We start from the raw sequence: 24,311 nt of genomic DNA on the forward strand, positions 1-24,311 counted from the left end.
CTCTGAGAGTGATGGACATGCTACCGGCCAAGTTTGGGCCAATTAGAGGTGCTAGTTATGCCTCTGTGAAAACATATGTAAGAAGAAATCAAAGCAAGGCAGGCACACACTTCTTTCACTTCTTTGTAGTTGGAGGAGGAAGTGGAGGTGAAAATATGTAAAGGGAGAACAGCATGGAGATGCTAAGGTCAGTGAAGAAGGTGGGGGAGGAGGTGCTCTAGTGCTCCAAGCGCCGGAGCTGAAAACTCTCTGCTAGCCATAGTGAAGGCCATGGGGGGATCAGGAGGTTCCCCTGCAGCCCATGGAGTCCACAGGAGTGCAGAAATCCACCCACAGCCCACGCCAGAAGAGCAGGTGGATGCCTGGAGGAAGCTGTGAACCAGTGGGAGTCTCATACAAAGAGTTAAAACTGCAAAGGCCTTGCAGGGGGGAGAAAGGCCTTGCTCCTGTCATGGAAGCAGCCTGGCCTCGGCTTGGGAGAGTCTGCACAGAACCCTATGGACAAAAAGACTCACATTGCAGCAGAATTCGGGCGGGATGTTGCTTATGAGATTGGACCTACGCCAAAGAAGTTCCCAGATGACTGTTTCTTGTGGGAGGGACCCCACGGCTAAGTAGAGAACCCCTCTCCCTGATTGGGCTGACCAGAGAACCCCTCTCGCCCTGCCTCCTGTCTGTGTTGCAGGTTTGGGAAGGGGGGTGAGCACAGAGACTGCTTCTTAAGAGAGTGGGGGGTGAGAGCAGAGAAACTGCCTGAAGAGAAAGAGAGATAAGTAGAGATAAAAGAGTATTTGTAGTAGAAGAATTGTGATGAATAGATTTATGAACCTGCTCTGTGGACTGAGAAAATACCCCACACCCTGCCTCCCTACCCGGGCTTGTTGGTTATAAAAGAGGAAAGGGGGTGAATACTATAGATTTGTAAGGGGCGGGGGAGTGAACAAAATAATGTATGAAAAGTTTATTTTTGCCTTGCATTTTATCCTCCAACTCTGTTAGGTAATGAAATCACTTTCTGCAACTTTAAGTTAGAGCCTGTTTGCCCTTTTTTCTGTGTGTCCTCCTACCAACCAGTGTCCTATCTCATTTGACTCACGAGATTGGTGTGTATTTTTACAGGCTTTTTTTCTGTAGCAAGAGAGAGTCAAAGTGCCTGGCATTTAGTCAGGGTCAAACCCCGACAACCTGGAATGCACCATTTCCCTTGGTCCTTACTGAGAATCATGGAGTGGTTTGGGTGGGAAAGAACCTTAAAGCCATCCTGTGCCACCCCAGCCGTGGCAGGGACACCTCCCACTATCCCAGGCTGCTTCAAGCCCTGTCCAACCTGGCCTTGGACACTGCCAGGGATGTGGAATCCACAACCCCTCTGGGCAAGAGACATGTCTCCTGTTTTTTATTAATATATTTTATTAATATCTTGATCTTCCTTCACCCTACAAATTTTCTGGCATTCATCTCTATTTGGTGGTATTTCATTTCCAGCCAAGACATTTTATAACTCCAGCATTGTATCTCTGTGTGAGTGATCCCACAATTGTTCTGTTGGATCTCTTTTTCCTGGATAAAACAGCCTGGCAGGGGCAGCACTTGGCTGGAGGAATCTTCTGCCCAGCTCCCTGCCAGCTTTGCTTTGGCTTTGGGCACCTGCCTGCCACTTCTTTATTGCTATTGGTGCTGTTCTAGGGCTGCTCGGGGGCCCCAGGCTGTGACCTGGCAGTTGGACAATCCCAGCCCAGCAGCGGGACAATCCCACCCCAGCAGTGGGACAATCTCAACCCAGCAGTTGGACAATCCCAGCCCAGCAGTGGAACAATCCCAACCCAGCAGCGGGACAATCCCACCCCAGCAGTGGGACAATCCCAACCCAGCAGAGGGACAATCCCAACCCAGCAGAGGGACAATCCCAACCCAGCAGATGGACAATCCCATCCCATCAGTTGGACAATCCCAACCCAGCAGATGGACAATCCCATCCCAGCAGCAGGAGCTGTGCCTTATGTGTGTGATCTTTGAGAAACCTTAGTATTGGTAGGTGGGATATGGAGCTGACCTGAGGGGGATCTCTGGAACAGTCCAACCCTGGAATGTGCCAGACCTTCAGCACCCCCTAGCTCTGGTGTGTCCTTCTCTAGGTTTTTGGGGTCCATGGCAGTGGGTCCAGGTGACTCTGCCGTTGCCACAGGAGCTGATCAGGTGCTGTGCTCCCACTCCAGGTGAAACTGCACCTACTCCCCAAGTCCCTGCAGTGAAGTTGCTCTGTAATGAATCTCCTGATTAATCTGAGAGTTTATGCTAATGAGAGCAGTGCAGAGTCATCTGGAATCCCAGAGGCTCTGCCTGTCCCCTCCAATATGTACCACTTGATATTAGGGAAGGGAAGATTTTGCTAACAGAGGGAAGCATGAATAATGTATTGCTGGATAATGGTAAACAGTGATTATTATTCCTCCTTTCCCTTGGATGTAGCAGCATTGTGTTAAAGACAGGCTTTGTTCAGAGAAAAAAAGGATAATTGGAAACAGGGAGGTGATGCAGTGTCTGGCAAATTACAGTCATGTGAGTGTGGCAGATGGTGCCACCGTGTCTGACAATTGCTGCGACACCAAATTACTTCCTCGAGTCAAGAAGGCCAATTTTTGCTGGATGTGTCTGTGTTTTCAAGGGATAAACAAACCTGTTTGCACGGAAATGTGGGAGAGAGCCTGGAGAGAGCCTGGAGAGAGCCTGCAGAGAGCCTGGAGAGATCACCCCCAGCCCTCTCTCTATCTGAAGTGCTGAGGGAACTTGTAAGGTACAGAGCTCTGGGGACAACTCTGCCAGCCCAGGCAGCTGCAGAGATCTGCTGCTCATCCACTCCAAAGCTCTGACTCCCAGTGGGGCCAGCACAGGGCTGAACTGGAGCTACTGGAGGAGCTGCTGTAGGAGCACAGCAATTCCTGTCTCTGAGGCAGAGTCTGCCCTGGCACAGCCATGCTCAAGGCAAGCCAAAAGGAATTGATCCAAGTCCAGCAATGCCATGACGAGGTCACTGCTGTGAGCACAGCTGGTGGAACAGAGGTGTCCAACAGCTGCTGGGAATGGAGGGTGCGGGTAGTCAGAAGTCACTGGAGGATTTGTGGATAGTCCTGCACTGCTTTGACTTTCCACTGACTGGAAGTGTGGCCACAGCTGAGGTAAGATTGGCACCTACATAAAATATTTGTCCCCACTTCTGATTAATGCACAGCCAGAACTCTGCTCCTTGAAGTCTCTGTGTTCCAGTGTCCCACCTGCACACAGGGAATTATGTCCTCTCTCATTTACTCCTACCTAGACTTTGGATATCCTTAACTGGGTCAAGGATTCCTCTCATTACAGCTGAACTCTTTATTATCACAGTGGTGGGAACAGCTGGGCTGCTCAAGGAACATCACATTAGGTTGATACTTGGGCTTGATGATCTCAAAGGTCTTTTCCAGCCTTAACAATTCTGTGATCCATGATTCTGTGATCATCCAGTGCAGGTCCCTGAGCAGGGCTGGGAGCTGTTGCAGGCTCAGGCAGTGTTTGCTGCTCTGCCTGAACTCTGGTGTGCTATCACTGAAACATTGAATTATTCAGCCCCATGAGCCCAGGGTGAATCATCAACAGAATGCTGCTGTCACCCTGATAATATCACACAAGCCCAGTGCTCGAGTGGTGTTTGTGGCACAGTTCGGTGCCCTGTCACAGCCATGCTCATGCCTCAGCCCTGCTCCTGGGCCCACAGCCCTGGGACACTCGGCTTGGGGAATACAGCAAGGTGTGACCTGGAGTCATCCCTGTATCCCATCCCTGTATCCCATCCCTGTATCCCATCCCTGTATCCCATCCCTGTATCCCATCCCTGTATCCCATCCCTGCATCCCATCCCTGCATCCCATCCCATCCCTGAGCTCTGTCCTGTTCTGCACTCCATTCAGGCGCAGCCTTGGTGTGACCCTGCCTGTGGGCCACCTTTGCAGCCACCTGGCCACCCAGGGCTGGCCCAGCCCAGTCCTGCCGGGCTCTGCCAGGCTCCCCTAGGAAAAGGTGCAGCTCTGTGTCCTGCTCCACCTGCCCACAGCCCTGGCCCTGGCCAGGGGACAGCACTGCTCCTGCTGTGACAGCTGGAATTGCTCCCTAGCCCAGTTCTATCAAAATGATCTGGATTAGCTTAAAACATTGCTAATAGTAGGATTTTGTTTGTTGAATTTTTTAAAGCCATTCTGACAGAACCAGGTTAGACAACAAGGATCTGATCCGTATTGCCAGCTAATGGCAGAGCTGGGAAGCTCCTACCCCACCTCAGCTGAACCCAGAGCAGCTTCTGCACTGACAGCCCAGAGTCTTTTCTCTGTCTGCAGCTCTGGTGGCAACTGGCACCTGTTTGAAGGCAGCATGGCACAGAGGTGGCAGCTGTGGTAGCCCTGGGTGACATGCTGCAGGATCCTGCTGGGGGCTGCCTTTGCAGAGGGAGCAGGTTCATGGAGAAAGAGCAACCTGGAGAATTCAGGACGGATTTGGGCTAGGGTTGGAGCTCTGGCACTGTCACAACCTGTTTTGCTTTGTTCATGCAGGATTTGGCTCCTCTGTTTGCCCCCTTGGGCCAGGCAGGATGTCCCTGTCCCTGTCCCACCCACATAGACAGAATAATGGGAGCAGGGAAAGGGACATGAGCCAATGTTGTGAACTCCAACCCAGGAGGCCAAAGACACCCTGGGCTACATGCAGAGGGAGTGGGAGCAGTTTGAGGGAGGGGATTGTCCCCCTGTGCCCTTGTGAGATCCAACCAGTAGAGATGGCTCCAGGTCTGGGACCCTCAGCACAGCAAGGACATCGAGCTGTTGGAACAGTCCAGAGGAGGCCATGGAGCTGATCCAAGGGCTGGAGCCCCTCTGGAGCCTGGCTGGGAGAGCTGGGATTGTTCACCTGGAGAGGAGAAGCTCCAGGAAGAGCTCAGAGCTCCTGCCAGAGCCTAAAGGAGCTCCAGGAGAGCTGGAGAGGGACTGGGGACAAGGGATGGAGGGACAGGACATGGGAATGGCTTCCCACTGCCAGAGGGCAGGGATGGATGGGAGATTGGGAAGGGATTGTTCCCTGTGAGGGTGGGGAGGCCCTGGCACAGGGTGCCCAGAGAAGCTGTGGCTGCCCCTGGATCCCTGGCAGTGTCCAAGGCCAGGCTGGGCACTGGGGCTTGGAGCAACTTGGGACAGTGGAAGGTGTGGCATGGCAGGGGTGGCACTGGGTGGGCTTTAAGTTCTGTTCCAACCCAAACGAGTCTGAGATTCCATTCTCTGATTCCATACTTGGTGCCATGGAGATGTGCAGGAGCTTTAAGGCTGGAAGGAGCCTCGGCATTCTCCTGGAGAACATTCCAAAGGCTGGGCTGAGGTGCCTTTTTCAGCTGTGTTTTTGTGCTCAGGAGATCAGCCTGGCAGGAGACAGGCTCTCCCAAGGGACAGGCTGGCTGTGGGACACAACATCCCTTGGAAGAGCTGAATTCCTCCTAAAAGGTCATGGAATGAGTGTTTTGGTCTTAAGAGGAGCTGGTGAAATCCTGCAGCACTTGAGTGGGAACAGAAGGAAATCTGGATATTTGTGATGGGGAATTCTGGTCCATTAAATACTTGCAGAACCTTCAGAAAAAGAAATCCCCACCCTCCAGGATGTCTCTTATTGAACAATTTGATCTTCAAGACACCCAAACTCCAGAGTTATGATCCAAAGCAGACTTCAGTTATTAAATTCCTACTCTTAGGCATGTTTTAAGTGCCTTCAGTTATTGGATTCCCAGCCTCAGGCACTCAGGTTGGATTCTCACCAATAAAATTTAGAGCTCTGAAGGACCTGGTTCAAGAATTTTAAAGATGAGAACCAAGGGGCAAATTTTGTTGCTGGACAACTTTTCCTCCCTGATTTTTAAGTAGTAGGGAGCTCTGGCAGTGGATGTAGAGCTCAGCAGGAGTTTGCACTGAGGTTGGAGCTCAGGAATCCTCCAGGATTTCTGTCCCCAGGGCTGAAAAGCTGCGCCTTCCAACACTTCAGCTGAGGGCACACCAAGCCATGGATTAAGCCTTGGTTTCCAGTCTCCAGCCTTTCCCTGGTCCCCCACGCCAGAGCTTTACACTGAGATTTTCCAGCTCCAATGAACCTCTGAAGTTTCTTCCTGTTTTTTGGTTTGGTTTTTTGTGGGGGTTTTTTTTTTAATTGCAACATTTCTTAGGGAATTTTCTCCCCACTCCCCCTTTGCTCCGGGAGGGGCTGGATTTGGTGTTGTGAGAAATGTGGCAGAGCTGGGAAGGTGGGACAATAAATAAAGAAATAAATAATGGCACTGAGCGGTTTCCCCTAAGGAGCCCTGAGGAGCTCCTTAGAATCCTTTATAAGGAAGTCCAAGACCAAGCAGAGAGAAACCAACTCCTCTGGCTCGTTTAATCACATTCATCATCCAGCTGCAGCGCCCAGATCTCTGATGCAGTGTTTCCAGAGCACAAGGAGCACAGACAGTATCAAACAGCTCAAAAGGGAGAGAAAAAAGGGGCATGGTGCAAAATGCAGAGCAACAAAGTCGAATCTCCTCTCTGGAGCTGTTCAGCTGCATTTTGGAGATTACTTTGAAGCTGGTGAATCTGAAATTCCTCATTAGAAGCCAACGGCAGATACAGAAGCTGCGCTTCTAATCTGGCTGTGAAGAGGTCATTCCAACTCTGACCTCCCTCTCTCCACTTGATACAACATTTGCTTCAATCAAAGAGGTAATTAAACTCCTGAGATGAGAAATCCCCACGGTTCATGTCCTGAATTTGGTGCAGCAAAAGTTCTTCAGTAATGAAACGGCACAACCTGCAGTTATTGCTGGAGCCAGACAATGCCTGAGGCACAAATACACGGAATAACTTCTGTCAAGGATGCCCTGCTTGCCCTAAAGTGTCCCACAGGAGCCCACGCAGGTACAGCCTCAGCATTCCAGTCAGGGCTCTGGGAAATGGAGGTGATTGATGGCAGGGGAACCATGGACATGGGTGAGTCGGTGCTGGGACTGCACAGAAGGGAAACTTGAGCAGCTCCTTCCCCTCAAACGAGCTCCAACACTGATCCCAACCCAGCGCTGGCCCTGCTCCAGGTGAGGAGGGAGGAGCTAGGAGGAAAACTGTCAATAGTGGGGATTTCTTAAGCAGCTCCATTTTGTTGAAATAAAAGCTGTTCAGAAGAACTCATCAATACTTGTGGTTGAGTAATCCCATGTTTTGTCTGATCCCAAGGAAGTGGTTGGGATGGGATCAGTGCGTGGAGCTGAACACAGAGCTGCAATACAACCAGGAAACTGCCAGCACCACCCAGAGCAAGTGGTTTGATGACTCCTCAAGGAAGGAAACAAAAATGCTGGGTTTGAGATCAAAGCAGGGCTTAAAGGACTGCCTAATGGAAGCCTGGTGTCTGATGAATTTAAAGAGTGGCTTGAGAGGGGAAAGACTGGGGATGTCTGGGAAGCCCAGGAACTTAAATAGGCGTCAGGACAAACTGAGGCTGCCCAGCACTGCTGGGCCATAAATCCTTCCCTGGGCGCTTTAGAAAGGGTTTTGTCTGTCCCTGACCTGAAAGGAAAGAGGCAGTGAAATATCCACCACAAAGCACCTCTGGAATACCTGTGCCAGCCTGCAGAGTGCTGCTGGAATAGACAGCAGTTCCAGGGATAACACAGGGTGTTCCAAGCCCTGTCCAACCTGGCCTTGGACACTTCCAGGGAGCCAGGGGCAGCCACAGCTGCTCTGGGCACCCTGTGCCAGGGCCTCCCCACCCTCACAGGGAGGAAATCCAAATTCCTTCTTTCTCCCTGGTCTTGCTCCCACCAATAAACCCCAGGATTTTTGAGATTCCCAGCACAGCTCTCCCTGGAGCTGGCACCTCATGAAGTCCCATCTTGCCACAGGTAAAGCAAATTTAAGCTTTTAAGTGGATCTGTCCAACACATTCCTCATTTGACATTTTTTGTTGGAGCACCCAGGCAGGAATGAGCAGCTGGGTTCCCAACCCAGTGCTGCTCCACATTGCAGAGTAGTTTTGTCTTGCACTCAGGTTTGCAGCGTCAGGAAACATCACTGGCTGTGTCTGGGGCTGCTCAGGCTGTGAGACTCCTGTCACAGCTCCCATTTCCCTGGCTAATTACGCTGCATGAGCCACCAGGAGCAATGGGAGCTCTTTGCAAACCATCTGCTGATCAGCTTCCGCCTGGAGCAGAGGAATTGGGTGCCCTGGTAATTACACTCCTCACTCCTGTCACTGCACATGCTCTGCCTGAGTGCTGGAAATGCCTCATCCTTTCTGAGGCTGCACAGATCTGTCCCTTGTTTCCTTCTCCTTCACCCCAAGGCAAAGAATTTGATGCTGCCTCTGGAGGTTTCCCAGGATTTCCTGAGTCAGGGTCAGGCTCAGATCACAGGGCTGCAGTTTCTGCTGTTTGTGGTGAACAGGACATTTGTCTTTCCCCAGGCAAACATGGCCTGAAGGGTCGGGCTGGGGAGGCTCTGAGCTCCTTCAATAAATTCAATTGCTCTATAAAAAGCTGCAGGGCTGCATGTTCCCCATCTCCACTCTTCCTCCTCCCCCTGGCAGTGCCAGCTGTGGGATAGACATTGAGGTGGTGACATGTTCTGTGTCCTTCCTTTCACCTGGATCAGGAGAGGATTTGTACACAAAGCACCCTGTGGTTCCCATCAGCATCGAGGGATCTTAAAGCATCCCTAAGAATAGTGACAGGACACAGGGAATGGCTTCCCACTGCCAGAGGGCAGGGAGAGGTGGGATAGTGGGAAGGATTTCCTCCCTGTGAGGATGGGAGGGGCTGGGATGGAATTCCCAGGGAAACTGTGGCTGCCCCTGGATCCCTGGCAGTGTCCAAGGCCAGGCTGGATGGGGCTTGGAGCACCCTGGGACAGTGGAAGGTGTCCCTGCCATGGCTGGGGTGGCACTGGATGGGCTTTAAGGTCCTTCCAACCCAAACCATTCCAGGATTCCATGATCCTATGTCTCTGTGATTCTATGAACACCTTGTCCAGGCCATGGCAGGGACACCTTCCACTGTCCCAGTTTGCTCCAAACCCCAGTATCCAACTCAGCCTTGGACATTTCCAGGGATCTAGGGGCAGCCACAGCTTCTCACCTCAGCCCCCCAAGCCCAAACTTCCTTGTTTTGGGACAAAGCAGGACAGCCCTGAGGTGCTGAATTCATTCACTGCCTTTGCTCTCCTCACTGCCCACCTTGGCCAAGCTCCTCAGGCATTTCTGGTGGATTTGGGGGCTTTCCCTATGGAGTTTTCACAATGGATGGCGACTGCAGGGTTATTTAAAAGATGTATTTTGCCTCCATAAGCCACAAACCTGCAAAGTTGTTCAAAGCACTTGTACAAAACCCAAGAATTATTCCTAAGACAGAGAAAAACTGAAGGCTACACTAGGAATCAGCATGTCTGATGAGCTGGAATCTCCAAGGATGGCTTTGGTTATCTTTGATACGTGCAGTGCTTGGTTTATGCACAGGACCACATCATCACAGGAAAGTTCAGGAAAGGATTTTCTTTGGGAAGTAAAATCCTTGGTTTCATCAATTTTCATGCAGTTCCCTTTCTAGTTCCAAGCTGAAACAAGCAGCAATTCTGATCCTCACAAAGAGAACACAAGGAAGGGCTGTTCTTACAAGTGCAGGCCCCACCAAGGCAAGTGAAAAATTAAATGGGATTAATTTAACCAGATTATATCCTTGTAACAAATACTCCTGGCCCAGAATCAGAATCACATTACCTCTGCCTCAAATTAATTGCCTGTCAGCTGAGCTGGGTGGCTGTGGGCAGCTCTTACCTGCAGCAGAGATGAGGTCGTACAGTGCAATTTAATTCCTTTTCATTGCAAATGAAGCTAAATTGCTCCATCTTGCCTTCCTTGAGCTGGAGAGGAGGCTCAGGACTGCTGCAGGAGCAGATTAACTTCTCAGCCTTCCCTGAAGGGCTGAAGTGGCCTTGATTTGCTTTATCTTAATTTGCTTTAGATAAACTCAGTCACTTCCAGAAGTTCATTGTAAGGGATTGTCGGAGGGTTTTGGTGAAGACATCCCACATGGATTCAATTTCCTTTTCTTTTCTCTCTACAAACAGTTTTTTTCTGCTCTGGACCAACAAGGAGCCGCCTCTGCAGAAGGTGGGAGCAGAACCAACACAAGCTCAGTTCAAAGCCTCTCCTAATTTGTTTCCCCAGCTTTGCTCCTGACATCAGTCAAGCTCCAGGAGCTGTTTACATTTAGCTCCAATAACTTCAGATAATGTGCTATTAACTGCTGAACTAATGATCCCAGACTTAGCATTTCCATCAGGACCTTGCCCCATTGAGCTGACACTCCTCAGATCATTTTCTCTCTCATTAAAGTAATTAAAGTCAATGTTGTTGGAAAGACCTTCAGGCAATCAAAGACAGAGCTGATAATAAGCAGAGCACATCCACAGTTATGGGGCTTTTGATCTGGAATTTAACTGCTGGGAGTTGGGCATGGATCTGTATTTTGTGTGTGCGAGGGTGCCCTGCTCCAAGGGACAGTGAGGGACACCGGGGCCTGTTCCTTGCTGGTGCCACTTCTGGCTGATGGGGCCATGAACATTCCCAGCTATCCCATATCCCTGGACCTTCTGTTCCCTGCCCTGCACTGGCCAAGAGCTTCTGAGTGGTTTTCCTTCACTGTAGGATTTCATGGAGAAGAGGCAGAAGCACAAGGGGATGGAGACGCTTTTGTGTGTTTGTGCTGCAGAGGAATTTGGGGAGCAGATTTCCCCTGGGGATCTGGGGAAGTGATGTGCAGAATTCCCCTGTGCAGTGATGAGGGAAAGAGCTCTGGGAAACTTAAACCCAATGGAAATTTGACCTTCCCCACATGTCCCTGTTTGTAAAGAGCATTTCAGAGGAGTTTGCCATTCCATTCCCCACAGATAATGACACCCTATGTGGTGGTTTTGATTGGCCCAAAACATCAGCAAGGTATCTTTAACATCTAAGAGAAATTTAAACCCCTCAGAAGCTGTTGTAGTAGGCCTGAGGAAGTGTCTGAGGGGTGAGGAGTGGCACGAAGATGGCTCCTATTTGTCCTCAGTGAAGGTTCTGGAAGTTTTGCATCAAGTCCAGCAGAAACAATCTCTGATGGCTCTGAGAGTGATAGACATGCTACCGGCCAAGTTTGGGCCAATTAGAGGTGCTAGTTATGCCTCTGTGAAAACATATGTAAGAAGAAATCAAAGCAAGGCAGGCACACACTTCTTTCACTTCTTTGTAGTTGGAGGAGGAGGTGGAGGTATGTGAAGGGAAAATAACATGGAGACACCAAGGTCAGTGAAGAAGGTGGGGGAGGAGGTGCTCCAAGCGCCGGAGCTGAAAACCCTCTGCTAGCCGTGGTGAAGGCCATGGGGGGAGCAGGAGGTTCCCCTGCAGCCCATGGAGTCCACAAGGATGCAGAAATCCACCCACAGCCCATGCCAGAGGAGCAGGTGGATGCCTGGAGGAAGCTGTGAACCAGTGGGAGTCTCATATAAAGAGTTAAAACTTCAAAAGGCCTTGCAAGGGGGAGAAAGGCCTTGCTCCTGGCATGGAAGCAGCCTGGCCTCAGCTCGGGAGAGTCTGCACAGCATCTTATGGACAAAAAACCTCACATTGCAGCAGAATTCGGGTGGGATGTTGCTCGTGAGATTGGACCTATGCCAAAGAAGTTTGTAGAAGACTATCTCCCAGGGGAGGGACCCCATGGATAAATAGAGGACTCTTCTCCCTGATGGGCTGACCAGAGAACAAACCCCTTACCCTACCCCCTGCCCATGCTGTTGGTTTGGAAAGAAGGAAAGGGGGGTGAGTGGAAAGAATGCTTCTAAAGAGGGAGGGGGTGAGAGTAGAGACTGTCTAGAGAGAGACATAAGTAGAGATAAAAGAGTATTTGTAGTAGAAGAATTGTGGTGATGAATATATTTGTGGATCTGCTCTATGGACTAAAAAATACCCCACATCCTGCCTCCCTACCCGAGCTGTTGGTTGGAAGGAGGGAGGGGGTGATTAGAAAATGCTGTCTTAAGAGGGAGGGGGTGAGTGAACAAAATAGTGTATGAAAAGATTATTTTTACCTCTCATATATCCTCCAGCTCTGTTAGTAATTAAATCACTTTGCAACTTGAAGTTTAGAGCCTGTCTGTGCTTTTCTTCCATGCGTCCTCCTACCAGTGTCCTATCTCATTTAACTCGTGAGATTGGTGTGTGTTTTTACAGTTTTTTTTCTTTCTCCTCTCCTGCACGTTTGCAGCAGGAGAGAGCAGAAGTGCTTAGCATTCAGTCAGGGTCATGTTATTGTCAAACCTGACACCATGTTATTGTCAAACATGCTCTGGAGCTGCTTCATTTCTTCTCAGAAGGAATTTCCTCATGGAAAGGGTGCTCAGGCCATGGCAGGGGCTGTCCAGGAAGGTTTGGAGTTCCTATCCCTGGAGGTGTCCAAGGATGTGGCACTCTGAGCTCTGGGCTGGGGATGGGATGGGCATCAGGCACAGGGTGGGTTCAATGGCCTTGGAGGGCTTTTCCATCCTCAGTAGTTCTTGGATTCTACGATTAAATCTCCCATTCTCCATAAAGATAGTAATAATTTTTGAGGACTACCACTGCAGCTGTTGGGCAGAGGCCTCATGGCTTCCATGGGTGATGTGGCTCCTGGTGTCCTTTCAGTGCTCTGTTCCACCTGTCCCTGCAGCCTCTGGCCCAGGAGGAGCCATTTCTGACATCAGGGCTCATTCCTGTGCAATGGGGTGTTCATCCTTCCCTGGGGCCACTTCTGGGGGTGCCCAGTGAGGGTCCCGTGGGTCAGTTCAGCCAGGCCAGGCCTGTGAGTGACCTGCTGGGGTGGATCTGCTCAGGTTTGGGGCTGTTTTGCGGCGAGGGAGGGAGGAACAGTCTGGGAGAAGGGGAAGCAGAGGCTGTTGCTGGGAGCTGCTGAATCAGTTCATCCCATCTGCTGTAGCTTTTCAGAGCCTTTTAGGGCTGCAATGCTCCAATTTCCCTGCTGGGCTGAGAAACTGGGCTGTTCTGCTGCTTGTGGAGCTCTTGTCTCTGCTCTCTCCTTGCTGCCTTCCCAGGGGAATTGTCAGCACAGCATCACTTCTCATTTCCAGCACCTCAGCCCTGATTCAGGGAGATGATTGCAGGGTGTGCTGGCGAGATTCACAGTCAGGTGATGTCTCTGTGCAGGTCTGAGCAACTTTACCATGGGTTGGAGAAGTGGGAAAGGGGCTGGAGAGTTCCTGAGGGAGCTGGGAAAGGAGCTCAGCCTGGAGCAAAGGGGATCAGAGGGACCTTGTGGCTCTGCACAACTGCTGACAGGAGGGGACAGCCAGGGGGTCAGGCTGTGCTCCAGGGAACAGGGACAGGAGGAGAGGGAACAGCCTCAGGCTGGGCCAGGGGAGGCTCAGGGTGGATACTGGGGAAAAATTCTTCATGGAAAAGGTTGCAAAGCATTGGAATGCGCTGCCCAGGGCAGAGGTGGAATCCTCATGCCTGGAAGTGTTCAGAAAACCTGTGGATGTGGCACCTGGGGACAGGGGTCAGTGGTGATGGTTGAACTCCAGGACCTTAAAGGTCTTTTCCAAACTTAATGATCCCATAATTCTGTGATTCTGAGTAAGAGCCAGGACAATGCCAGAAGAAGCAGCAGCATGGAGGACACTTGGAAATCACATCTAAACCTTGCAAGGGGTTTTGCATGGATTCTTAACTGGCACGGCCAGGGATTATGAAACTTGGTTTTATTTCCTTGGCTCAGACCTTGGGAAGTGTCCAGGCTTTGACAGGAGCAGTGTCCTGTCTGTCTTCAGTTGATCACCTTTCTTCTGACCCCAAAGCCCAGGAGAAGCTCAGGTAATTATTTGCAATTGTTTTTTGGGAAGAGCTGATTAAAAGCAACTGAGGCCCTAATGAAAGCTGACCAGCTTTCCAAACTTGAGATGAAAACCCTTTGGCTTCATTCCCCTGGGCTGGAGAGGGAACACTGGAATAAAAGGTAGGGGAAGAGAGAGGAACAATTAACAAAATTCCTCCAGAGGGGCAATTACGAAAATAAAGCAGCTTTATAGTAGAAATTCAGTTTTGTGGAGCAGTTCCCTGGGCAGAGCGTGGTGCAGTTCATTCTCTTGTGTGTAAATCAGTACCATTTTAGGATTTTGAAGAACAGATCATCTCCTTTCGCTGTTACTCTAAAAGCAGCTACTGCAGTCAAAGCACTGTTCCAAGGCTGTTCTCAGTGGATGCTGCCAATTTATCCTGGAAGAATACAAGTGACAGCTCTGCAGCTTCGTGACAAAGGTTTAATTCAGCTTTACACAGCCCTGATTTCAATTTACACAGAGAAATCCTGCTCCAGTCACTCGGTGTTTCTTATCAGGGCAGATTCCACATTTGCTGAATAACTCCTGAATCTCCTGCAGCTGCCTCAAGTTGTGGCTCAGGGATGAGCCGCTCCCTCCCATCAAACCACAACCAACTTTGTGACATTTCTGATAAATATCTCCCCATGTTCTCAGCTCGTTATCACTCCTGAGCACTTGGCTTTTTCTGCAGCAGTGTGGAAGAGAAACAGCTCCAGATCCTGCATGGAATGGAAAACAGAGAAAATGGGTTGTGACCCATCTGGCTTCAGGAAGTTGAGGAAAAAGAAAGAAAAACACTTTGGGCTTGAATGTTTGGTCTGATAGCAATCAGGGAATCATGGAATGGGTTGGGTTGGAAAGGATCTTAAATCCCATCCAGTGCCACCCCTGCTGTAGACAGGGACACCTTCCACTATCCCAGGCTGCTCCAAGCCCTGTCCAACCTGGCCTTGGACATTTCCAGGGATCCAGGGGCAGCCACAGCTTCTCTGGCACTCTGTGCCAGGGCCTCCCCTGTGACTCCTTCCTTTGCTGCTGTTGCTGTGTTGGGTTCTTTCACCTGCCCTGAAAGCAGCACTGGGGTAAGGAGGACTTCAGGGCACAGCAGCAACCCCAGGGCAGCTCCTGCTCTCCCACTGGGCAGAGGAGCCCATTGTGGGGAATTTCAATAACAACGGGTGTTCCTCCCCTTTCTTCTTCTGGTTTCTCCACAGAATCCCTTCCCAGCTCCACAGAATCCTTTCCCAGCCCAGTCTGGACGGGGCTTGGAGCACCCTGGGAGATGTCCCTGCATGATGGAGGTGGCACTGGATGGGCTTTGAGATCCCTCCAAATCCAAACTGTTCCATGATCCTGTGACTCAGAACTGGGATCCCTGTGCTCCCCCTTTGCCCCCTGTGCCAGAAGGGGACAATTGCTGACATGTTCCGAGCTCCAGTTCCCACCAGTGGATAGGTGACCCTGGTGCAGGGACAATTGGGGATCGTTGAGACACTTTGTGCCGCATGGTGACACTTGATTTGCACTCGTAGGAGTTTAGTTATCGCTGTCCAAACCCTCCTGGGCTGAAACTGTGTTTGTGTCTGTTCCATCCAAGCTCTTCTGAGCAGCTCCTGTCAGTTGTGAGAAGCAGACCTGGAGCAAATACATCATTAAATAGCTGGAGAGGAAAGGGCAGCCACAGTGACCTCAGTGCTGGCATTTATCAACTTCCAGCCTGCTCCTTTGGAATATTAATGGTTCCTTAATGTACAGTTTAGAGTGGAATTACCTCTGTACACTGAATGCTTTGCAGAACACACCATAAATACTCCATAGAGCAGAAAGGATTCATACAGTGCAATATTTATCTCTGAAGGGGCCAATCTTACTCAAGTAGCACTAAGTGGTCACAGACTCCAGGGTTTTTCACAATCTCTCACTCTTATCTTTTATGTGATTGTTTTATTTTGGGAGAAATGGTATTTTACACTTTCTGTATCCAGAAAGAAAATGATGAACAGCTCCCGTGGGATTGGAGGGAGGATGTAAGTGGTGGATTACAGGTTGTAAGGGAGCTGTGGGTGACTGCAAACCGTTTTTCACTGAGCAAAGTCAGGCTCCTCTTAAAGGAAGGATAAATCTTATTCATTGGAACAGAACCCAATTGTTCCATCGAACTGGTGCTGCAGTGCTTTTAACAGCATGGGGGGAAGGAGAAGGAGAGGTTTCTATCCAGCCACACATTCCCACCAGCATCTGGCAGGGGAGGGGAAAAACCAGGGAGAGGGAGATTTGTGAGGGAGCAGAACTGCTGAGCTTCCTGTAGCTGGTGGTACAAACAAACAAAAAAAAAAGCTTTTAAAAGGTTTGTGGTGCCCAGGGTGTTCTGCTTTGATGAGCAGCCAGGAAAAATAAGGAGAGGCTGTCCCAGGCCTGCCTGAGGAAGATGTGTTGCTTCTGTCGCTTCCTGGCGAAGACTTGGCCAGCACTGCGTGCAGTGTCTGGGCAAAAGCACGAGGCCAGAGTTATGGTGTGCAGGGACTGCAGAGGTGCCATTTGTCACCTCAGGGGCTCTCTGGGGCAGGGATTGGTCTGTTCAGGGCTTGCTGTACTTCCTTCAGCCCCTCATAAACCAGCTTCTCTCCTGTGATGATGTTAGCAGTGCTGAGCTCTCAACATGGATGCTAAGCTCAATTAATTTGTTAAGTGCTTTGCTCTTTGGATGAAAACTGTATTTTAAGTATTGCTCTGTTAAATTCCATCTTCTCAGTCCTGCAGCTGAGGGTATCCAGATGAATTTCAGACTGATGGATTCCCAGCATGTCTCTCTGTTCTGTTCTGTTCTGTTCTGTTCAGTGTGGATTAGTTTTACAGCCTCTTAATTCCAGCACTCTGCGTGCTCCTTAAGCAGAATAACTGGAAAGCTGTGCAGACTGAGAGGGGATTCCTTGGGTAAATGCTGGCCTTAATTAAAGTGCCAGAGTTTCCTTTGATTTGTGCAGGAATTTGAATGTCCCAGAGGATTAGAGTGGGAAGGGAAGAGCTCAGGGGGATGTGGTGTGAGGGGCTTAGCTCAGGTCCTTCCCGTGGCACTGTTTGGCCCCAGCAATCACTGCCTGGGCTGAAATGCTGCTCATGCTGAGGGGAACATCCCAGTGCTGGTTCAGGTGATGGAAAGCTTTGAATAAATCCCAGGTGTTTGCTTTTGACATGGAATAAGTTCTTTCTGGCTTTACTTTACAAACTGGAATCATTCTGCTGGCTCTGGTGAGGAGCTGGAGCTGGGGTTTCTCCAAGGCTCAAAGACAAGGAGCTGCACATGGATTGCCTGTGCCACCTGTGTCAGCTCGTGGTGCTTCACCTGCTTCTGCTGATCTTATTATGGGATGTCAGAGACTGATGCCTCTTCTAATGGCAATGAAGAGAAATAGAATCATGGAATCCTGGAATGGTTTGGGTGGGAAGGACCTCAAATCTCATCCAGTGCCACCCCTGCCATGGGCAAGGACACCTTCCACTGTCCCAGGCTGCTCCAAACCCTGTCCAACCTGGCCTTGGACACTTCCAGGGATCCAGGGGCAGCCACAGCTTCTCTGGGCACCCTGTGCCAGGGCCTCTCCACCCTCACAGGGAACAATTCCTTCCCAATCTCCCATCTCTCCCTGCCTTCCTGCAGCTGCAGCCACTAGGATGCTGAGCATTGTCACAGTTCTCAAAAGACAAATCTACTCAGACTCTTTCCTTGTGGGGACCTTTCTCCCCCACTGGCTGGAAGAAACATCCAGGAAAGTCTGCCCAGAGACTGAACTGTTCCAAGGGAGCCCCGATAGGGAATACAGTACAATCCATGGTCTCTAATGGGTTCTAAAGGAGTGGGAAGTCTGTCAGCCTGAGGTGACAGCTCCCACCAGCCACACCCCTATCTCTGTAAGTGCTGGCTCTGTCCCACAGACAACACCCAATCCATGCACAGCTCCCACTGGGATCTGCACTCAGCCTTAGGATGTTGGCATTGCCATGGAAAGGAACAGGGATCACTGTGCAGCTCCCCTGAACTGAGCTGCACCCTGGGCACTTTCCCTTCCCTGACTCAGGATCTCTGTGGATGCAGAAAATCGGGATCAGTCCTGCCCTGAGGGCAGCAAGGAACCATTCCCTGACATCTTCCATATCCTCTCCCATCCCCAGCAGCAATTTATAACCACAGCTCTAATTTGCTCGCTGATAAACGTCTGCACTGATATCTGAAACTGTGTGTGAAAATCTCCTCCTTGGGGACCCTGCTGCTTTGTGCCTTTGAAGAGATGCAAACAATGGAAATCAGGAGTAAGAGATGGAGATATCAGAATGACAATGCAGTTATTAAAGACCTGAATCCTGCCAGGGGTCTGTTCTCAGGATAGAAATTAAGATGATCACAAGAACACTGAGTTAAATAGAACAGTTATGAATGAAACCTCACAAAAGGCAGACATTTATTCCTGCAGCTCCACAGAGAAGGGAAGAATTCTGAGAGTGGATTGTATTGTATTGCAATACAGTGTAACTGTATTGCTTCCTTCACACCATTCTCCTGCATCAGCCGAGTCTTCCTGGGGAAAACACGATAAATATTGTTTGTGGGACAGCAAATGCTGCCAGAGCAGTACTGAGGTGTGGAACAGGTGCCCTGGGTGGCCCAGGGAGAGGCTGTGTGAAAGGTGCAAAGGGAGACAGCAAGGAAGCATTTTTGGGCACAGTGAGTCCTGTGCTGCAAATGGGCTCCAAGGGCCCTTTGGGCTGCAGGGAAGGAAGAGGCACTTTGGGCACTTGGGGCTCTTTGGGCACTTTGGGCATTTTGAGAATGTTGCTTCAGAATTCTCCCTTTTTCCTGGACAGCAGAGCTTGGTTTGATTTCGATCTCCAGTTTGTTTCCACGGAGGCTGAGTGTTCCCAGCTCCAGGGAGTTGTAGATACAAGGAAAGGTGTCTGGAATGTGTGAGCACAGGGATGGCAGTGTCGGGAGTGGAAGTGCTGAAAGGAGGTTTAAAGCTGACACGGAGCCTGTGCTGGATCTGTGTGTGATGCCCAGGGGTCTCTGTGTACAGACAAGGCTCTTCTTTGTGCTGGACAGAAAGGGGAACAGAAATCACCACCCTTGGCTGTCAATTTAACATCTCCAGCTTCATTTGAGACTGAAGCTCAGGGCCCATCTGTTGTGAGGCACCAGGATGCTAGGAAGCCCAGAGAAGGCTGCTCAGACACCTTGGCTCAGTTGCTTGCAGCAGTGACAAAACCATCTGGAAAGCTCCCCAGGAAAGTGTCTCTCCCATTCCCACTGGAAAGAGATGTGTCACAGCTCCAGCAGCTCAGGATCTATGCTCTGTGTTATTCATTTGACATCTTTTGCCTAACAAACTGTACATGCAGGGCTTTGTATCTGTAGGATCTGGATCAGCAGCTTCCTCCTGGATGGACAGCCTTGTACTGGATTTACTGATTTGTGTGTGCTGTGAAAATGTAAAAACCAGCATAAAATATTTATTATTAAGTACAAAAAAAATTTACTTGGCTTTAGAAGAAATGAAGGCAGTGCCTCAGCAGAGCAAGTCAGTAGGTGTTGATGGAAGAGGAGAGAGCAGATCCTAGGAATTCAGACAAGGGAAGGGCTGGAGCTGTGCCAGGGGAATTTGAGATGGAGATCAGGAAAGGTTCTTCCCCCAGAGGGTGCTGGCACTGCCCAGGCTCCCCAGGGAATGGGCACAGCCTGAGGCTGCCAGAGCTCCAGCAGTGTTTGGACAGCACTGCCAGGGATGCCCAGGGTGGGATTGTTGGGGTGTCTGGGCAGGGCTGGGGGTGGATTGGGTGATTCTGGGAGTTCATTCCAGCTCAGGATATTTCAGGATTCCATGAGCGGAGGAGATGTAACAATTCACAGAAATTGTTTAGGTTCATAGTTACACTGTCAAGGGACAGGAAAAGCTGAAAAGCTCTGTTTTTCATGTCTCTATGTTCAAGAGCAGAAGATGAGCAGGAAAAGAACTCCTTTGGTAATTCCACTTTCCAGGGGCCCATTAGTAACACAGCCAGATCCTGCTCTGCTCTCACTTCAATAGATCACAAATCCAGGGAATTCGTTTCCATCCTCTGTGCAGGGATACAGTGCAGGTCAATAGGAGCAGGTGGGAATGGGGCACAGAGGACATTTTCCATTGTGTGAAACTGAGATAAAACAGCTCTGGGAAGTGCTCAGGCATGGAACCCACTGTCAGGTGAGTCTGTTCAAAGGAGTGAAACAGTGGCTGCATCTTCCCTGGGATGGATGGGTTTCTCCAGCAGGGCCATTTGCTGCCTTTGAAAGGAAGGGCTGGGGTGGCTGCTGGGGATGCTGGTGCCTGCAAAGTGTTCCCAGCAAACCAGGGCTCCTGGGAAGAGTGTCAGGAGCTGCTGCTCCCTGCGGAGAGGAGCCTGCCTGGAGCAGGACATGCAGGGAGCAGGGCAGGCAGCAGAGCAGCTCCTTTAGCTGCACTTGGCAGCCTGGCAGAGACTGCTGGGATGGAGGATGAGCTTCAGGAGCACAAAAAAGGGGGGAAATGTTCAGGGAATCTTTTGAAATGTCAGATATGGTGAGGCTGATTTCTGAATGAAATCTCAGCCAGCTCTGATCTTTAAGCTTTGTAACTGTGGCCCTGATTCTTCCTTTTTACCTTTGTCATGTCAAGCAGTTCTTTTGACAGCATTATCTCTGCATTAACTTTGTTATCTGGTGTTTGCCTTTGTGATCTGATATTTGAAGTGAATATCCCATTATACTATTTGGGAATACTTCTCAGGAACTATTTAAAGCTACAGAGTTTCCAGAAGAACTAATTTTTTCAGCTTAAATCTAAGTCACCGAGTTCTTACTGCAAATATCCTCTCCTGCAATGTTGTGTAGAGTAAGAAATTAAACCCCTTAAACTCACGGCACTGAGAGTTTATTCCTCATCCTAAATTGGCCTTGGCATATTGAGAGGATGGGGGATGTGCAGTTCTGAATGTGAGGTTACCATCTTGTTTTCAAGTACCAAAAAAAAAAAAAAAAAGCAGAGATTGTAGTTGTTTTGTTTGGTTCAATGGAGCAAAAGCAACAAATGCTTCATTCTGATTTCCATCACTGGAAATGAATTCTGAAGGTCAGAAGATGAGTAAATAGTGGAGCTGAAAAGATTATTTTCTAGTTAAAAATCTTTGTATTAGAAGTAGTAATTCACTGGCAATAAAACAACAGAGGAGGAGGTTAAAGGATAAGGTAGAAAAACAGATCCTGAAAACTTCTTCACTGATAAGCTCGTAAACATTTGCCATGTTTAAATCCTGGCCTTTTATTTCCTACTCTTTTTTTTTTCAGAATTTTCCTTTTGCTAGCGGAAATGACAGATGGGCAGAAAATAAAGTATAAAAATGTACAAAATGTAAATTTCATATTTTATGGAAATGGTAGGAGGAAACAAAGCCATCCAAACTTTCTATTTATAAACCAGAGCTGCTTCTCAAAGACTCTTCAAGCTGTTTTCAGACGATCTGCTTTCTGGCAACCAGAATTCCCCCCAAAAACTGCACAACGAGAATTGCTGGGGAAAATGTCCCAGAACTGGCCCTTCTCCTCTGCAGTCCTGGCAGTCCTGAGCAGAACACACAGACCTGCCTCAGGTGAAAGGAATTGCTGCTGGAATTCTGCTCCCCTTCCCAGCTCCTGGACTAAGCTTTGTCAAAAGGCACAACTTGGAATAAACAAAGATCATCGGTTGTCTAGCCAGGGTGTGGAGTGTCCCTCACTGAGGATATTCCAGGATGATCTGGACACAATCCTGGGCTGTGTGCTCTGGGATGACACTGCTGGAGCTGTGACCAGAAGAGCCACTGTGGTCCTTCCAGCCTGGCCCATCCTGGGACTGACACGCCACAACAAACCTTTCCCATTGCTTACAGGGCAAATGCTCCCTCTCCTCTCACAGGGAAAAAGTTTTGGGGGTATGAACCCCCCTCGGCACAGGAGCTCAGTCCTGACATTCCCTCCTATTAGATGCTGGAGATTGGGAAGGAATTACTGCCTGTGAGGGTGGGGAGACCCTGACACAGGGTGCCCAGAGGAGCTGTGGCTACCCCTGGATCCCTGGCAGTGTCCAAGGCCAGGTTGGACAGGGTTTGGAGCAACTTGGGACAGTGGGAGGTGTCCCTGCCCATGGCAGGGGTGGCACTGGGTGGGATTTAAGCTCCCCCTGCCAAAGCCAAGTCTGTGTTCCTGTGACTTTTGGTTGATTTTCACCAGCAGTTTACTCCTCCTCACTCTGCTGGTTTTATTTTATTGCTTCTAGGACGGATCATTTCCTGCACATTCCCCTGGCACTGGGGGAACAAGCCCACCCTAATTATTGTGCTCTGCCAGCAGATGAGGGCACAGAGGATCATGGAATCCTTGAGGCTGGAAAAGACCTTCAAGGTCATCAAGTCCAACCATGAACCAGCAACCCACCACGGTCACCACTAACCCCTGTCTCCAGGTGCCACATCCACATGGTTTTGCCACATCCACTGCCCTGGTCAGTCTATTCCTGGGGCTTTACAACTCTTCCAATGAAAAATTTTCCCTATTATCTAATCTAGGCCTTCCCTGGTGCAACTTGAGATATTAAATATAAAAAGGTCATATAATAAACTAAATCTAGCAGAATCATAAGGCAGGGAAATCTTCCAGTGCCTCAGGGTCCTGGGAATGCTCTTCCATCCCATGTGCAGATGGATTTTGTGCTGGAATCTGGCTGGAATCCAGGGATAGGAGCAAAGTTATCCCTCCTGGCATGGAGAGGAGCTCCATGGCTCAGTGCCACCACCTGAACAGGTCACTGCCAGCCCAGCCACAGCAGCAGCAGCCGCAGGGACCTCCCTGTGTCACAGGCAGAGTGAAACAAGGATAATTTCCAGTCACATCCCTCCTTTCCCTCTGTTCCCTGAGTTCTGGCCTGGTGCTGCTCTACTCCCTGCTCTTTGTCAGGAAATTTAGCAGAACATGCAATGGTGTAACAAATGGAATGTTTACATGGTTAATTGAAAGCACTTTTCCCTGGAGGCTAATTACAGTGTGAGCCATTAAATCACAATTAAGATTTGTTTGAATATCCAAATGATAATGAATCTCCTTCCTGGAAAAAGAAGTGCAGCACTCCTGGCTGGACCAGACAGGTACCTGGATTTCAGGAGTGCAGAACCTGAGCCCTTTTCCCCACTGGTGACCTGTCCAGCAAACCAACCCCCCCAGCCTGGCTGACCCCTGAAACGTCTGAGGAACTGCATTTCCTCGCTGGTGGATCTTACACCTTCCTAAATGCTGGGGTCAGGGCACCAGTGGGAGCTACAGATTCTGTTGTTTGCTGGAACTCACTGATGCTTCCAAGTCTAAACCTTTAAGGAAACCATTTCTGATACTCCAGAGGATTTTAATGCTCTCAGGGATCACAGGATACAGTGGCCTTGTGTCACTCTGTGTGATTGGGCACTGGAGAGGCAATTCTGTCCCTGAGCCCCTGGCAGTGCAGCCTGGGGCTGTTTCATTTGTCGAGTTAAACAGTGGCCTGACATAAAATGTGCTGAAAAAGGAGAGTTGGGCTTTAAGGTCCTCCCAATCCAAACCATTCTGTGCCCAAATGCCATTTCCCTTCCCATGTGTGGGGGTGTGCTCCAAGGAAAAGGCAGGGGGGCAGATTGCCCCCCCTGAGCTGGGAATGTGTCCCTGGAGGTGGGGAGGGAATCCCTGAGAGAAATACACCCATGGGAGAATTCCCAGGGATCCAGGAGCCAGGCCAAGCTGGGACACACCAAACACCCTGCTGGCCTGGCTGTCACCCTCACAGGAGGGCAGTGAACTTCTCCTGGAGCTTTCTAGAAAGGACAGCTAAAGACCTCCAAGTTTTGGAAGCTTTATTTAAACTGCAACCTTCCCTTCTATTTGTGCTCGGTGCTGATGACTGTAATTCTCCTTCCTTCTCATTCTTTGAAGGGATAATTTGATGGTTGAGTAGAGAAAGCTACAAGTGATGTGTGAGGAGTTAAACAGCCAAGGTGAGGCTGTTGGAAGGAATTCTTCAGGAGCTGATGGTGCTGGGCTTCAATGCAAGGACACTGCTGTGGGGATGTGCTCTACATGGAGATATTTTTATTGTTTCTCTGAAGAAAAGCTCTAAGTCTGATGAGGAGCAGCTGAGGGAGCTGGGGGGTTCAGCCGAGGGAAAAGGGGATCAGGGGGACCTTGTGGCTCTGCACAACTGCTGACAGGAGGGGACAGCCAGGGGGTCAGGCTGTGCTCCCAGGGAACAGGGACTGGAGGAGAGGGAACAGCCTCAGGCTGGCCAGGGGAGGCTCAGGGTGGATTTTGGGGAA

General features: G+C 49.9%; 1 protein-coding gene across 3 annotated transcripts in view; it reads left to right on the forward strand.

Moving 5' to 3' along the window:
* LOC146426384 (acid-sensing ion channel 2) overlaps nucleotides 1-24,311 on the forward strand; it is a 377,298-nt gene that overhangs the window by 110,488 nt on the left and 242,499 nt on the right. The window lies entirely within an intron of this gene.

Source organism: Lichenostomus cassidix, chromosome 27, assembly GCF_008360975.1.
Source record: "Lichenostomus cassidix isolate B80296 chromosome 27, HeHo_3.0, whole genome shotgun sequence".
NCBI classification, from domain to species: Eukaryota; Metazoa; Chordata; class Aves; order Passeriformes; family Meliphagidae; genus Lichenostomus; species Lichenostomus cassidix.